Below are 15,794 nucleotides of genomic sequence, written 5' to 3'. Positions count from 1 at the left end.
TTACATGGACACATTTCAACAAGTCAGAATGAGTGCATTATTTTCATTTCTTTTATAATTTATACCATTCTGTTTTATAATATTAGGCAATTCTATATTTGCTATTAATATTATATATAATATCCACATATGTGCTATAGACAACATTGGTCTTTCTGACTTCTACATCTTCCAGAAAAATTTAAAATTTTACTATTATGGAGTTTATTTTTGTGCTACGTTTTTAAAAATCATGTTTGGAAAGCAAGGGGTGATACATAGATCATGCATCCCTCTGTATCCTATTATATCCACAGGGTTCAGGTACACACAGTTCAACATTTGAAATTAGAAAGACAACAGTGCATAAAGTAGGAAGCAGAAAAAAATTTTCCTTGTAGGAGGTCTGCCAAGAAGAAACTAACTCATGTTTTCTAAATTTTCTCACATGCATCAGAACTAAGATTTTCTATTACTCTTATGGGAAAATGGGATTTTAAAATATTGTCCTAACTTAGAATTGTCTTCAAAAGACATGAGGATTCATTCCCCGTTATAAAATCCCAATACTGTTTACTTTGAAAAGTCATTATTAAAAGATCTTGTGTTTGTCTCTATTTCAGAATGTTAGTGACATTTTTTAAAATAACCAGCTCATAGTCTACCCTGATGAAATATCATTTGAATGTTAAATCAATTAAAATATTCTTTGTAAGTGAGTTAAGTGGTTTAATGGGTCATTTTCTCCATGCTGTGGTTAGGGTACCTGGACCTAGCTGTCATGTTGCTTATCTGAGCTTGTTGTCTAACCATCTTTGTGTAAATGTCTTAATCTCTTTATCTCCTGGTCCCCAGTGGGCAAGTGAGCAGATGCAGCACATCTGTAGCAGTTCAGCTGCCTCCAAGCTTTTGTCTTATTTGTGTTACAGATTTTTTCTTTAAAACATGCCCTCTTTTTTCTCTCCTTTCATATGACTCAAATAAGGTTCTAGGTTCTAGGTTGTATTTAAGAGATCATAACTACAGTTCTGTCCCAACAAATTATACCATAAAACATAGGGTAACAGAACAATACTCAGGTTCAGTCCTTTTCCTTGGATCACCTGTTTTGCTTATTAAAGCCACTTTCAGTATTTGCATACTGTTTCGGTGTTTTAGTCCTCAATGCTATATATATGTTAAAAAAAATAGTGAATTTGAAAATACTGCGAACATAAAAAATTTAAGGACATTAAAATCTTGCATTGTCCATATCCACTAGTATTCCCTATAAATATAAATAAAACATGAAGATCCAAAAGTACCTTCACTTGAACTGGGCAACAGATGATGATTTTAATTTGATTTTAGGTTTTTTCGAACATCAATTTTAGTACTTACATCGCAGCTGTTTTGTGAAAGCAGAAATAAACATATCTTAATCAGACTTGGAAAATATACTGACTTAATTAATTTAGCAGCTGCTTCAGTAACCAACACTAAAGAACATAGCCTACTTTGTGGATATCTTGCTAACATCTGCAACCACAGCCATTAAGCAGTGTAAGATGGAGCTCTAATTTGACGGCCTTGGTGCTCATAGTGCCAGCTTTTGCTTACAGAGAGGCCGTGGACGTAACTGATCTCCTTGAAGTGGTCCTCATGCTTGCAACATCTTGGTCTAATGAAAATATTCTTCCTTACGAAAGAACAAAAACAAAACCACTGGTAGTTAAAGTACGATTTTAGAAAACAGGAGTAAAAGCTGAAATCTTATTCCAAAGTTTACTTATTATTAGCTCCCATCCAGTAGCTTCATTTAGATAAGCACTTCCATTTTTTCTTAGGTAAGTCTTCAGTATAAGAACTCCTATCAATTTTAAGGCGCTTACTTTTATAGATGTCTAATTTCCATTTTGTATAGCACTCCATTACCAAGATCTCCTCATATAAAGTTGTTTCTATAAAGAAACAAAACCTAGGATCCAGTTGTTCATGAATTCATGTCTCCAAATAGTCTCTATTTATACACCAATCTTCTCAATCTGGGATAAAAATCTCTAATGGCTTCTTATATTCTGTCTAATTCATTTTAAAGGGTTTTCTTATGTGTGTTGCATCTTGATTATTTCCCACCTCGTTCCTGTCTCCCTGGTGCATTAACTTGACCATTCTTTGACTTTTTGCGCTAAATCAGAATAAACTTCCTTTAAAAAATGATTGCTACCAAATAGTATACCTGTCTTTCTTCACCTCTCCCTGGTCTCTTTTATACCTGGACTCATTTTTTTTTTCTAATTTTTATTGTTTTATAATCCAGTTTAAGAATTGTATATAGAATCTTTCTACATAGAACCAGACTGTACGCTTCCTGTGGACCAGGAACTGAATTCCCCACATAGTGGATGGAATGTGTGTTTAAACGTTTTTATTGGTTGGATAGTATACATAGAGGACGCTTCATTTGTTTGACTGATATTCACTCTAACAGACTGCATTATGAAGCAGAAGCAAAAACGTTTTCACCACCTACTTTTCTGTTCACCAGTAAGCCTGTAGTTAACAATTGTTCCACTAGATGGCACTCATGGCCTAATTAGGAATGCCATTTAGGTTCTGTCCTAGGGATTTTCTGATTCTTTACGGAACTCAGAGGACCCCCCAAATTAGCAATTGAAACTATAAGATATATATAGAGAGAGAGAGAGATGAATAGGTATATATACAGTGTAACATACAACATCTAATAAACACATCGTCAAGTTGTAAAGTCAAATATTTACTGGGTGATTCTGCACTTTTAAAATAAGAGCTATTAACATTTGTTGAGGGCTAACTATACACTAGGCATTGAAGTGGGTGTGCTTTAGATGAACTTTAGATGAATGTTACCCTAATAGTCTACCTGAAACTCAAACTCAAGTAGCCCACCTTTACCAGTTGTTCTTAACCAGTTCACTAAACGGATCACTATTTTGATTAGAGTGAATCAATCAAATCACCACTTAAGACGTACCAGATGCAAAGAACAGACCTCATGTGTAGAGAATCCAATAAACGGAAAATAATTTTAGCACAAGTGCATGACAAGATTAATGCCATGTTAAACTTATTAGTTGGCAGTTTATGGCATTTGTGCAGATTCTCAGGGACATACGATTCATTCAAGTGACATTTATTAGGAACTTACTACTTCAGTACTACAAAGATGCATATAAGCTTTAGCAAAACTTTTGTTTCATATTCAAAAAGTGAATATATATTCTCTCATTCTAGTCTTTTGCCTGAGTAATGCTTGATTCAGCATGCTCAGTGGCACATGACAGCCCACAATTTTGGAGGAAAATACATAGTTTTTACAAGTGCTGTTTCATTTAAAGAGATTACATTTTGATTTTCCAAAGTTTTATGTCATCAATCTTATTTATATCTTGTTTGCTCTCTTTATAAATTAAAAAAATTATTTTCCTGTCATCTTGTCAGGTTCAGCCTGGCACCTAGAAATTGGGCTATGTTCTTTCTACCTGACCCACCACCAACCATCATCACTCATAGTAACTAGTAACAATGAGTGGATTAGGACTCCACTGGCAATTATTTTGTTAACAGAGGAGGCCCCCTCTGGAATAGCTACTTTGGCTTTGCTGCTGACAATGGTAAAAACTTGCTTTGTGTCTGAAAATTTGAGATACAATTTATAAGCTGTGCAAGTACAGATACAACACCAATATTTTATGCTTAAATAGCAACTTTCTCATAAGGATCACAAGCCCATTTAATATGGCAACAGAAATAAATCAATATGGTAGAACTACATGACACGGCTTTCATATACCTCTCATTATTTCCTGTGCCACATCATTTGCATACATACAGAAGCTTTATATGAAAGGAGAGAATCATACACTGAACCTGCTTTCAGGGCAGTTGAAGAGATATTCTTAATGAGATGAAAATAAATTACTTCAGGTGCTCAAGTACAATATAATGCAACTTGATTATCAAACATTAACTGATTATTAATTATTAGCTTGCAAAGGGCTGACAGTCTCGTAGTGGAGAGAAAGAACTCTATGTTGGACAGTCGCAAGGAAAGCCAGAAGGCTGAACAAGGTGGCATCATGTCAGCTCCAGCTTGTGCTAATGAGATAGCAGCTAGTGATAAGAACCCAGCAGAAGAAGAAATCATATAGAAACCCACTGAAAAACAATATGAGACAAGAAAAAAATTGACAATGTTTGCTGAAAAATGACAGCCGTGGGTGTTCCCTATGCACAGTGAGCCTTAGGACAATGCCACCAACAGTGACAAGCCCTGAAGGGTAGAAGTATGGTTGTTTTACAGCGGAAGTCAGCACAAGAAATGAGTAATGAGCTATTAGTATCAGTGATAGTTGCATGTTTGACCAGGAGAATTTTGAAAACTGTAATAGAAAAGGCATTAAATTAGAGCTTTTTCCATATTAGAAGAATAATGGGAAAAAATCTTCAGTGTTCTGACCACAAATCACTCTTTTAATAAGGGCAAAAAGAACTCAGTTCGTGGAGGACTCTCTGGGAGGACGGAGACTCTGTAGCCAGTTTCTCTGCCAGGCCACCACCTCTGCTTCCCAGGGCAACTTTGCCTGTTGATTATCCCTTGCACATATTCTCCCGACAAAGCAGAAGACACTCATGTCAAGCTACCTCCATCCACACCCAAAACAGGATTACACATATCCCCACTCCTTTCTTTTTCTTTACCTGTATCGGCAGATGACCTAAACTACATTTCCAGCTCCTCTGGATCTCTTAGTCTGATTCATTCATATTCATGCCTTATCCTGGTTTGTTCTCGGTTGTGTTAGTGACTTCAGAAAATATGCTCTCTATGAAGGGATAGGAAATACATTTTTTTTTTTACATTTTAAAGTCTAAATTGTTCACCTTGATAAGTAAAACATGTCTGTGCTTCATTTTTTACTTGTGTAAAAAGTGTACTTTTATTTGCATACAATTAGTTTTAAATGAAAACACAGGAACCACTTTAATGTTGAAAAAGTTAGCATGGCATTAAAAAAGCAGGAGACATTCTTTCTGATATCTCAGTTGGACTTGCCTTCTTACTGGGGTTACTATCTTTTGTACTGAAGACAGAGCTGAATCTAGTAGAAGGAGCCAAGAACATTTAAGTTTGTCTTTCCCGATGTACTTAAATTTGAGGTTACATTATTTTGTTTCCTTTATAAACCAGTGTTATGATTATTTTCTGTACAAAGAAGTTTCCAAATAGGTATCTTCAACTCTTATACAAACTCAAAACAATTTAATGTTAAACACTCAGAGCAATTTGCATTGTAACAAAAATGAAATTCTCCGCTGTAAAACCTTCTTAATATATAATCTACTTATTAGTTAACAGATTAAAAATAGTAGAAGAGACGAATGTTCCAAATGTTTCTCAAATTATACTTCACATAAGTAAATATTTACTCCTAGTTCCTATCTGGGGATTTTTTTTTAATTGAGTTGTAGTCAGTTTACAGTGTTATGTCAACTTCTGGTGTACAGTGCAGTTCTTCAGTCATACTTAAATATACATATATTAATTTTCATATTCTTTTTCACCGTGAGCTACAAGATATTGAATATATTTCCTTGTGCTATACAGTATAAACTTATTTACCTATTTTATATATACCAGTCAGTATCTGCAAATCTTGGACTCCCAGTTTATCCCTTCCAACCCCGCTCCCCCCTGGATTTATTTTTTATGTGAAGGATTATTTAATGGCCTTATAGTTAAGGGAAGAATTCTGAAATGAATTTTTATTTACAGGAGTCCTAATTTGAGGATCTTTTTGCTTTTGCTGCTTGGATAGCTGTATTTAAAATTAAATTAAATTTATTTTTATTCACATGGTTGATTAAGATGGTAATTAGCACCAGTTGTAATTTTTTTAATTCTCACATTCTGTTATAAATGTTTTTACTACTCATTATCTGACACTGTGCCATATACTACAGTATCATCTCTACTCTCAAGGAGCTTATAGTCCAGATGTGTAAATGCAAAGTCCAAAGTGATTTAACAGAAATATTCTCAGAATTCTGTAGAAAAACATGGGAGAACATACCTCACTTTGCATTGAAGGATGCTGTTCACCAAGTACATGCATTTGAATTGGCTCAGATTTGGCCAGAGGTGATTAAAAGTATCTGTGTCTACATCTACATTCATATCCACATCCACAACTACATATCTATGTCTATGCCTGTATCTATATGGATATCTATATTTATGTCTTATCAGTGTCTACATCTGCCCAGCCCTGTGACAGGAGCACAGTGTGCTATCTCAGATGCGTGTGTTCTGGGAAGTTAAAATTAATAAATACAGATCTAGGTGCTGCAGCCCCTGGAACATGCAGAGCAGGAGATGGCGCTGGAGTGAGTAGCAGCTCTATTTTTCCATAAGAAAAAGACTTACATATCATCCTAAGGAACTGGAATCATTGCATTTTTAATGAAGAGGAGATAATTCTGTAGATTAATAGGCTTGAAGCAGAGAAATTGGTTAGGGAGCTATTATATTTGTAGCCATAGATTATAAAAGAAAAACTAAAAATGTGGCAGGATAGTGGATTCCAGAGACTTTTAGGATGAGGAATCAGGACAACTTGTGGAGTAATTGGGCATATGGGAGGGTGACAGAGAAGAATCACTGGTCATTAACTCTTTTCTTCTAGGACAGCAGAACCACCTAGAACCATGGTGAAGAAAATAGACAAGAAATATTCTTTCCTCTCAGATCATAGATTTCATTGGGAGGTAGAGACAAGTAAATAAGTCAGTATACTGAACCCGTTGTGCTAAGCAGAACAAAGGAGGAACTCTAGTTTTTCAAAAGTGGTGCATTTTGCTGAGATGCAGTCTTTAGGGGATCTATTTAGAGGATAAACAATGAGTTCAATTTTGGAGATAGTGATATAGATTCAGTTGTGCTAAAGGAAGTGTTTTGAATATGACTGAGTACCTATGTTTAAGGTTATGGATCTTTTTTGGAAAGTAATCAAGTATAGTTGGTAGCTGGTACATGGGTTAAGTAGATTTACTTCCTGAGAATGATGGCATGAGAACAGGTCAGGGCCAAAGATGGAACCTTGAGGAGCACCACATTTTAGAGTTCCAGAGAAATACAAACAGTAATGGACAATGAAAAGGCAATACCATGTGTGTAGGAGGAGAACCATGTAAAAATATGCCAAGGAGCCAAAGCTGTAAAGAATGTCAAGAAGTGAGGCATGCATAAATGCATCAAGTTCAAAGAAGTTAAAAAAGATAAGAATGAAAAACTGATTTTTGATTTGGCATCAAGGAGGTTGGGAGTCGACACAGGCGTGATGCATTTATACAAAGTGCCTCAAACGCAATGGATAATGTGAACAGATCAAAATTTTGTTTTACACGTTTTAATGAAATAGAACATCTCAGAAAGACTGAAAAAAAATCTATCTGATATTACTCTTTATTTGGCTGAATCTAATTTGGGGTCAATAGTACAAACAGATTTGAGGGTTTTTTTTTTTTCTGAAGAAATATTTCTCAAACATCATCTTATTCTTATTGTTGTTGCTGTTGCCTTTGTTGTTGTTAGGAAGATTAGATTTTAGGAATTCAATTTCTGGTGCCTAATCCATATGTAAAGTAGATATAAATATTTTGTTTATACATATATATATAAATATATATATATTTATATATATATATATATAAAACACCTTAATCTTATATTTTAAGGGTGATTTGTTCTTACAACCAAAAGCACACAATAACAGAGGGCCTTTGCTGCAGCATGTATATCATTTCACAGCAACACAAAACTTGCCAATTCCCAGTTGAGAGAATCTAGGCAGCTTGAATACTTAAGGAATAAATTACAGTCATAGGAAAACTTACTCAATTTAAATTGGTCCCAATTAGAGTGATTCTCCTTGAATTAAATCCAGTTTAGTCATACCTAACATCTTTATGTCTTTATTAATAACACAGAGAAATGCAACTAAAATATACTATGGTGTTCTTAATTGTAAAATACTGTTCAGTGTATGTTCATTGTCACAAATGATGATTTATAAATAGTACAATCTTAAGACTCACATCACTGTTGCTAGATACAAATATGACACATATAATTTCCCTCTAACAGACAAAAAAGAAGCAGAAGAGTCCTCCAGGCAATCTATACCATTCACTTTGAAATGATTTACTAAAATCTGAAATAATAAAATACCAGCCAAAAAGAAAATATACTTCATGTTGATTTGGGGATTGACAGAACAAATTAAACTATATCTTAACTATTTTCAGAAAAAAAGCCTAATCAAAAAAGTCTTTTGGGGATACATTCCTTTACTCAAAAACATGAACAATGCTTTTCTGAAAACATAGCAGGTATTTTCCATACCAACCAATGGACTGGCATGATTCTTGACTGTTATCTTATAATAAGAATGCAAAATTATGTTTACAACCTCTTTTGAAATTGTCATGAGCTTTGGCATATGCATTTTTTAAATTCTTTTGCATTTTCAGGAGATGAATGTTTTAATTTGGTCTTCCAAAATTTTTTATTTAATATATAAAAAACTGAGCAGAATATGTAGTTTTATTTTGGTTTATGCTTGTATACATGAATTTTAATTAACTCAGCAACAGCTGATAATAAGATTATTAGCATGTACGAAGTGTGCAGTTAATAGAAGCAGAACTAGAGGCAATTAGTGGAATTAGGTGTTTTTTCTACCAAGAAACAGTATCCTAAATACTAATTGTTCATGCCAGTCCAATCAGTGCAAATATCACTAGCAGCATCATTAAATCAATGTAACACTACATAATTAGCACTAAATAGACTTACTCATTTGGTAACAGATTGCCACAGTGATCAGCTTATTAATATTTTCCATGACTTTATATGCACGGGGGAAACCTGGTTTTGCAACAGCATTTAATTTTATTTATTTTTGAAAGGGAAAAACGTGCTTACTCTGCCATAGTTACAGTGTCTCTATGTCACACTCAAAATTACTCAATGACTTCTAAGATTTTCAACTAATTATTGTTAAGCATTTATTTTTTATTAATAAAGAACTAGAAACTGTTATGTAATAAAAGTACTGTGCTCTAATGACTCAAAAAATGGAGTATGAGACATTTAGTGGTAATTTTTTACTTTTTTACCTTAAAGGTCCATATATTTTACTTTTCATACTTCATACTATCTAATGCATTTGGCAAAAATGTTATTTTGAGGGTAGAGAAGTGGACTTCTGATCTTTCTTGTGGATTATTTATTCCTATGGAAGAAACACTGTCTATTTGACATGTCATGTGAATATAGAGAGCCAACATTCTTCCTTCAGTTCTGTTTGCAATATGTCTTTTATTCTCTTCCCTTCCCTTTATCAGTCCTTCTTCCCTCTCTTATCATTACCTTCTATTTTTAATTCTTTAACAAAGGTAGATATGAAACTTCAGAATAGAGAGGCTCCTGCTTTTGTTTGGAGTTTCGTATCTAGGTCCATCATGGATGGACCTAGAGATTATCATACTAAGTGAAGTAAGTCAGAGAAAGACAGATATCATGATATCATTTGTATGTGAAATCTAAAAAATAATAAAAAAAAATGAACTTATTTACAAAACAGAAACAGACTCAGACATAGAAAACAAACTTAGGGTTACCAAAGGGGAAATTAGGTTACCAAAGGGGATAAATTAGAAGTTTGGGATTAACATATATAAAATAGACAACCAGCAAGGTCCTACTGTATAGCACAGGGAACAGTATTCAATATCTTGTAGTAATCTATAATGGAAAAGAACCTGAAAAACAATAGATTTATATATATATCACTTTGCTGTATACCTGAAACATTATAAATCAACTTTACTTCAATAAAAAAAGAAAAAAAGGAAAGTAATGAATTCTAAATAATAAAGGATGGTATTTCAACTTTACTTATATCCATTAAAATACGTGGTTGTGGTTTCCACTTTTTTAGTAATATTTTAATTTTATTTTGATGTCATAGCCATTCTGAAAGATTAATCAGTGTGTAATCAAGATGCAGTTACTCCAAATGCTGCATTCATGAAGGAGTGGGTCATGGGACAGTGTTTTCTTGGAACCACCAAGACATGACATGGCATCTCTATTACTGTCCAATTGGGGGAAATTTATTTTTAGATCATACTTCCGTAGTAAAGCTACTCTTCTCCAGCCAGAAGAAGTTTGATGGATGTTTCCGTCTTCCATAATTCCTACAGGGAGACACATATGGTGTGCAGAAAAGCATCCTCAGTTTTGAGAGGAGTGTAGCCCAGCAGATCTATTTCTAGATTAAAAAGCAAAGAAGTCAAGCAGCATTAAACAAACTAAACAAATCCATAAGCAAAGCTCAGAGCTTTGAGAAGATTGAGTGAAATTCTACCATGATGCTATAAATGCTGTCTACAAATTCAGTTACATGAAGTGGGCAGTCATATTATTACTGGGCAGAATATAGAGCCAGTTTTTATTTGTGTTTTATTCTGATTCACATTATCAAGCAAAGGTCCCTAAAGGTAAATATCATGAGCTAACTGAAGAAAATGTGGAAGGCAGTATATCAAAGGCGGGAGGTTTTTGGTTTTTTTTTTAAGAACACAAAAGTTATAAACCTTAAGATTAGTAATGATTTCTATTCAATAGATGTTAATTGATGTCAACAGACCTCTGTGACTAGGAGAAGATACTTATGACATTTAAAATGGTCAAGGAGTGAATATCTAAAAAATATGAAGAAAATTTAAATTAAATAAAAATAATTAGGAAAACCAATAGAAGATAATCTATATATATTAATGAGCTGTTAGAAATATAAGCCAAAATGGCTAACAAGCATATGAATAGATACTCTAACTAGAAGTTGGAGAAATGAAGATAAAAACAATTGTAAAGTCTTGATTTTCATGTATCTTGAATGGCAGAAATGTGCATCTTTTCATCCAAATGGCAGAGACATGAGATGAATTTAAGGTTTATCAAGTGTATGTAAAATCTAAACATTTGTAGATTTCAGTAAAACAACATCTAAGTTATGCATGCTTTATTCTGATATGCTAAGTATCCTTTTTTGGAAATAAATTATAATCTTCACTCTCTTCTACGTTTTCCTCTATATCACCGAAGATGGAGTATGGGAATACATTTTCCAAAACTTGTTGCTGTCCTAGTTTTGTTACGATTCCTCCTACAAGAAGCAATCACATGTAATTTGGAAGGTAAAAGGGGCTGCGATGACAGCAACAGACATGGTATGGGACTCAGCAGATGTGAGCTTTTGCAGCCTCTTGATGTCTCCCTGTGAGTCACCTACAGTGAGCATTGAAGGATTTTTCTTTTTCCTTTTTTCAGCTCTTCCGCTTGCTGATGCCGTGGAAGTTAGGAGTGATTCTGAGATATTATCTACTCAAACCTTTCCAAGAGTTTTGTTAACCTAACTCTCTGGTTAAATACCATCCCCTAATCCCTAGAGTGGTTTCTAACTGTATATTGACTGATACACAAACTCACCCTTGTGGAGGGGCTCATAACATCATCGTTCTTTATAACAACGAGCAGTCACAGGCTTCAAAACTGAGCAATACATGGAGAATACATAAGTAAAATGAGGCAAGCAGAATATTCCTAAGCAGTAAGAAGCAACAACTTAGAAACATACAAAGAAGAAAGGGTGTATCTTCAAACACTGATGTTGAGAATGAATGAGGAGTAAAATAATGACACATATTTAAATAACATGCCTGTAAATTAAAAGACACACACTCAACAACAATCCATATTTGATGAGGTTTTGTGAGTATTTCAGAACATATTAAATAAGAAGAGTAGGAATTATGTGGCTGGAGGGGCACAGGGAAGCAGACCAGAAGAAAAAGGGGAATAAAATGATATGGAATAATACAAATTATTGCAAATTAAGGCAAAATACAAAAGGAATAGATTTGAATGGACAGATGACTACAGTGGGCTAATTATGAGCTGCGGAATGCAACAGTGTATAAACTCTCTTTGTACACCTAAAGACCAAAAAGGAAACAATAAATACCATACACAATAAATGCTTTAATTAGCATTTGTTTGCTCACAGTTCACACTAGTATTTCCAGATTTATTTTCCATTATAGTACTTTGTACTAAATTTAGGTTTGAAAACTTTGTTCTCTTCAATAGACGTATATCTCTCTTATGCATGTTTTCCTGAAACGTGTCCCTTGTACCTATATCCATACTCTGCAAATATCTATGCATCCTAAAACAATGACTACATTAATTTAAAATGCAGAAGGCTCTGAAATGTTGCAGAGAACTGCTTTTTCAACATCTTTTTACAAGTATTGTGTTTATTGAATTCAGGTTTTTAAATGAATTAACATTTAAACAGGGAGATATATTAAAAATGTTAAAGGTGTTAACATTTAAATATAATAGAAGAAACAAAATATATTGCAGTGATATTATTTTTTAAATGCCAGATTTGCTCTCTTCCTCTCCCCTACCCTGCAGCTAGTTTATAGTTAGGTAAATAACTCAGATAGGACTTCAAGAAATGTTAGTTTCCCCCACTCCACACTCACATACAACACACCAACATCATTACTATTGCAGAGAACTGATCATCTTTATCCTTGCACGCTATCGTTTTTGTTTGAGAAGTAACATGTCCAGCTCCAAGGGACATGTGATGATTTGCCTTAGCCAATCATCATGACCCTGTACCTCTGCTAGGGATTAGTCAAGGGAAGGGCAATGACATGAATAAAGTCAGCCTCAGGGATCTAAGAAAAGATTTTCCTACCTGATGGAGGCAAGAGTGGCATGAAGAAAATGCTCATTTGTTCCTCTTCATCCTTCCTCAAGCCTTGGACAGTCAATGAAAATGTGATTACTCTACCTGTAGCCGGCAAGTTGCCCCTACCAAACAGTAAGACAAAGGACTAAACCAAATGCTTAAGGTGAATGCTTAACATGGTGAAATGCTAAGATAGAAATAAATAGATAAGAATTTCTAATAGTTGGCTTTCTTTTCTTTACTCAATTATCTTTTCATACAGTTTCTAGTAAATTGCCAAAATCTTATAATTAAATGGGATTCCTATGAGAAGTAAAAGCGTATGAATAGTAATTAGAAGAAATAACTATATTGAATTTTATGATTAATGAAAACAGAAGGAGCCAATTGAATTATTTTCTGTATTCATAGAGTCTAGCTGGAGGGGAGTCTCATTTTACAAAGCTTTATAGTTTAGAGTAGATGGCTTATAGTTTCAAAATAAAATTTAAAAATAATGTAAAGTGTAATAAGCTTAATCTAGAAAACTTATTAAGTGCAATAATTTAGAAAATTGGCACTTGAATCATTAAATTATTACTAATTACACAATTGGTTTATTGTGTACTTGGTTAAGAAATCCTTTAGGCCGTAAGTCATCAATTAAAAATTCTTAAATTAGTAACAAGGCTCTAATCAAATAATTTATTTTTGGAAAACAAGAACATGATTAAAAATTGCTTCAGGGATTCTTCATTACTCCTGTTACATAATAATGTAATTTCCTAATTAGTAATAAAATACTTGTAACTGTGTCAAGACTAAATTTAAGTTTAGAAAAATAATACTGCGTTTATACTGACCATTCCTATTTTCTCCCTTTTGAAGCATCTGCTCTTTACTGGGATGCTGATAGTTGCCTCCTTTCTTGCCCTTCTCTCATTTATCCTTTAAGCTGCTACTGGTTTCTTTATAAAACATAAACTTGGTAGGTAAGTCACTTTTCTTACAAACCTTGTATCGCCGCTCACTGCCTTTGAATACAATCTAGTGTACTTCAAAGCCATACATGATTTTGGTACCACCTCTCTTCTTCAGCCTTACTTCTTTGCATTCAGATAAGCACTCTACCGTCTGCCACACTGAACTTAATGGTGCCTCTTGGAATGCCTCTGCTAGACGTGAGCCCTTATTCCACATTTTTGCTAAGTTCAGCAGCCACACGTTGTTTCTGACAATCTACCAGGTATGAAATAATACCTTATGGTAGAAGAAGCCAATTCATATCTTTGTCCACTTTTTATAGGTTTACCCTTCATAGACATCCTTTACATTTTTCAGACCCAGATTAGTTGTCAATCATATGTGCTGCAAACATCTTCTCTCAAAAAATGTGGGTTTGTAAAATTTTCTTACCATAGTATTTTTGATAAGCGAAATTTATTAAATGTAATTGAATTTTTCAAGATTTTCTGTTAGATTTAACATTTGAAAATTTATTCATTGACAAATGCTGTTTATACTGAAGTGGTAAACTGTACTTTTAAGTTGTCCTCTAAAAAGTTGTGGATTTTGTTTGTTTTGTGCAGCTTTTAAAGTTTCTCCTTTCAAATTTAAGTCTGTATTTCACACAGAATTATTTTATTTTTCACTTAAAGAATCATTTTTGACAGTCTAAATTTTTTGAGAACTCTGTCATTTTCCATTGCTCAGTAGTAGCATTTTTTGTCATATGCTTAGTATGCACACTTACATGTTACTATTTCTGGGCTCTCTGTTCTGTTCCACTGATCAATTTGCAATCCTGTGCATTAATACCACATTATTTTTTAATTGTTTTAGTTTTATTTTTAAATCATTTTGATAATGATATACAAACCTTCACATATTAATTTTCTTGATCAGTGTTATCTTAGTTATGCTTGTTCATTTGTACTTCTTATGCACTTTCTATTAATCATCCTCAAAAATATTATGATGGTTTTGATTATAAGAAATTAAATGTTTTTTTCTCCACAAAAGCATGGTACATGCATTGTTTGACTTTTTCATAGTTACCTGTATATTTGTATTGATCTTAAACTTCTATATCTGAAGATATGTTTAAACCTCTTCTTCTAGTGCAGCAATTGTAAATTCTATGGTATTTTAAATTTTATTGTCCATTTGCTTGTTACTAATATGTAGAAATACAATGGATTTGTATGTATCAGTTTTTTGACTTCTTAAGTTGCTAGCCTTACAATGACTGAGTTATAGGAATTTTTTTTTCCTTTTTAGATTACTTGGGAAGTTCTCTGCAGACAATCATGCCATCTAAAATAGGGACTGCTTTATTTCTTCCTTTCTAATCTGTATACATTTTTTTCCCTCTACCTGCCTATTGCATTTGCTGAAACTTCAAATAATATGTTGAGAAAGAGTGATAAGAATATATACATCTTGGCCCACTTCCTGATCTTGTATGACAGTCTTTTTGACCATAGCTATAATATTAAGTGTAGGGGTTTTTTTAATGTTCTTTATCAAGTTGAAGAAGTTTTCCTCTATTCTATTTTTCTGAGAGTTGTTATCATTAATGGATACTGAATTTTATCATATGGATTTTCTACCTTAGTTGAAGTGATCGTGTGATCCCTCTTTAGCCTAACAGGGTAGATTACATTGACTGAGTTTTGAGTATGGAGCCAGACTTGCATGTCCAGAATAAACTCCACTTGATCATTTTTTATAATTCTTCCTATTTATAGCTAAATAATATTTATTGTTATGATAATATTTTCTTAAGGTGTTTTGCCTCTATATCTATATGAGAGATATTGATAGTTTTCTTTTCTTTTCTTTCTTTCATTTTTTATTTTTATATTTTTATTTTTGGAATTTGTCTGGTTTTGGTAGCATGGCAATACTAGCTTCAATAAATAAATTAGGAAGAATCCCTTTTTCTTCTATTTCTTAAAATGATTATGTAGGATTGAT

This window comes from Camelus bactrianus, chromosome 10 (assembly GCF_048773025.1).
Source record: "Camelus bactrianus isolate YW-2024 breed Bactrian camel chromosome 10, ASM4877302v1, whole genome shotgun sequence".
Taxonomy (NCBI): domain Eukaryota; kingdom Metazoa; phylum Chordata; class Mammalia; order Artiodactyla; family Camelidae; genus Camelus; species Camelus bactrianus.
The sequence above is the reverse complement of the archived record's forward strand: the minus strand, read 5'-3'. Positions refer to the sequence as shown.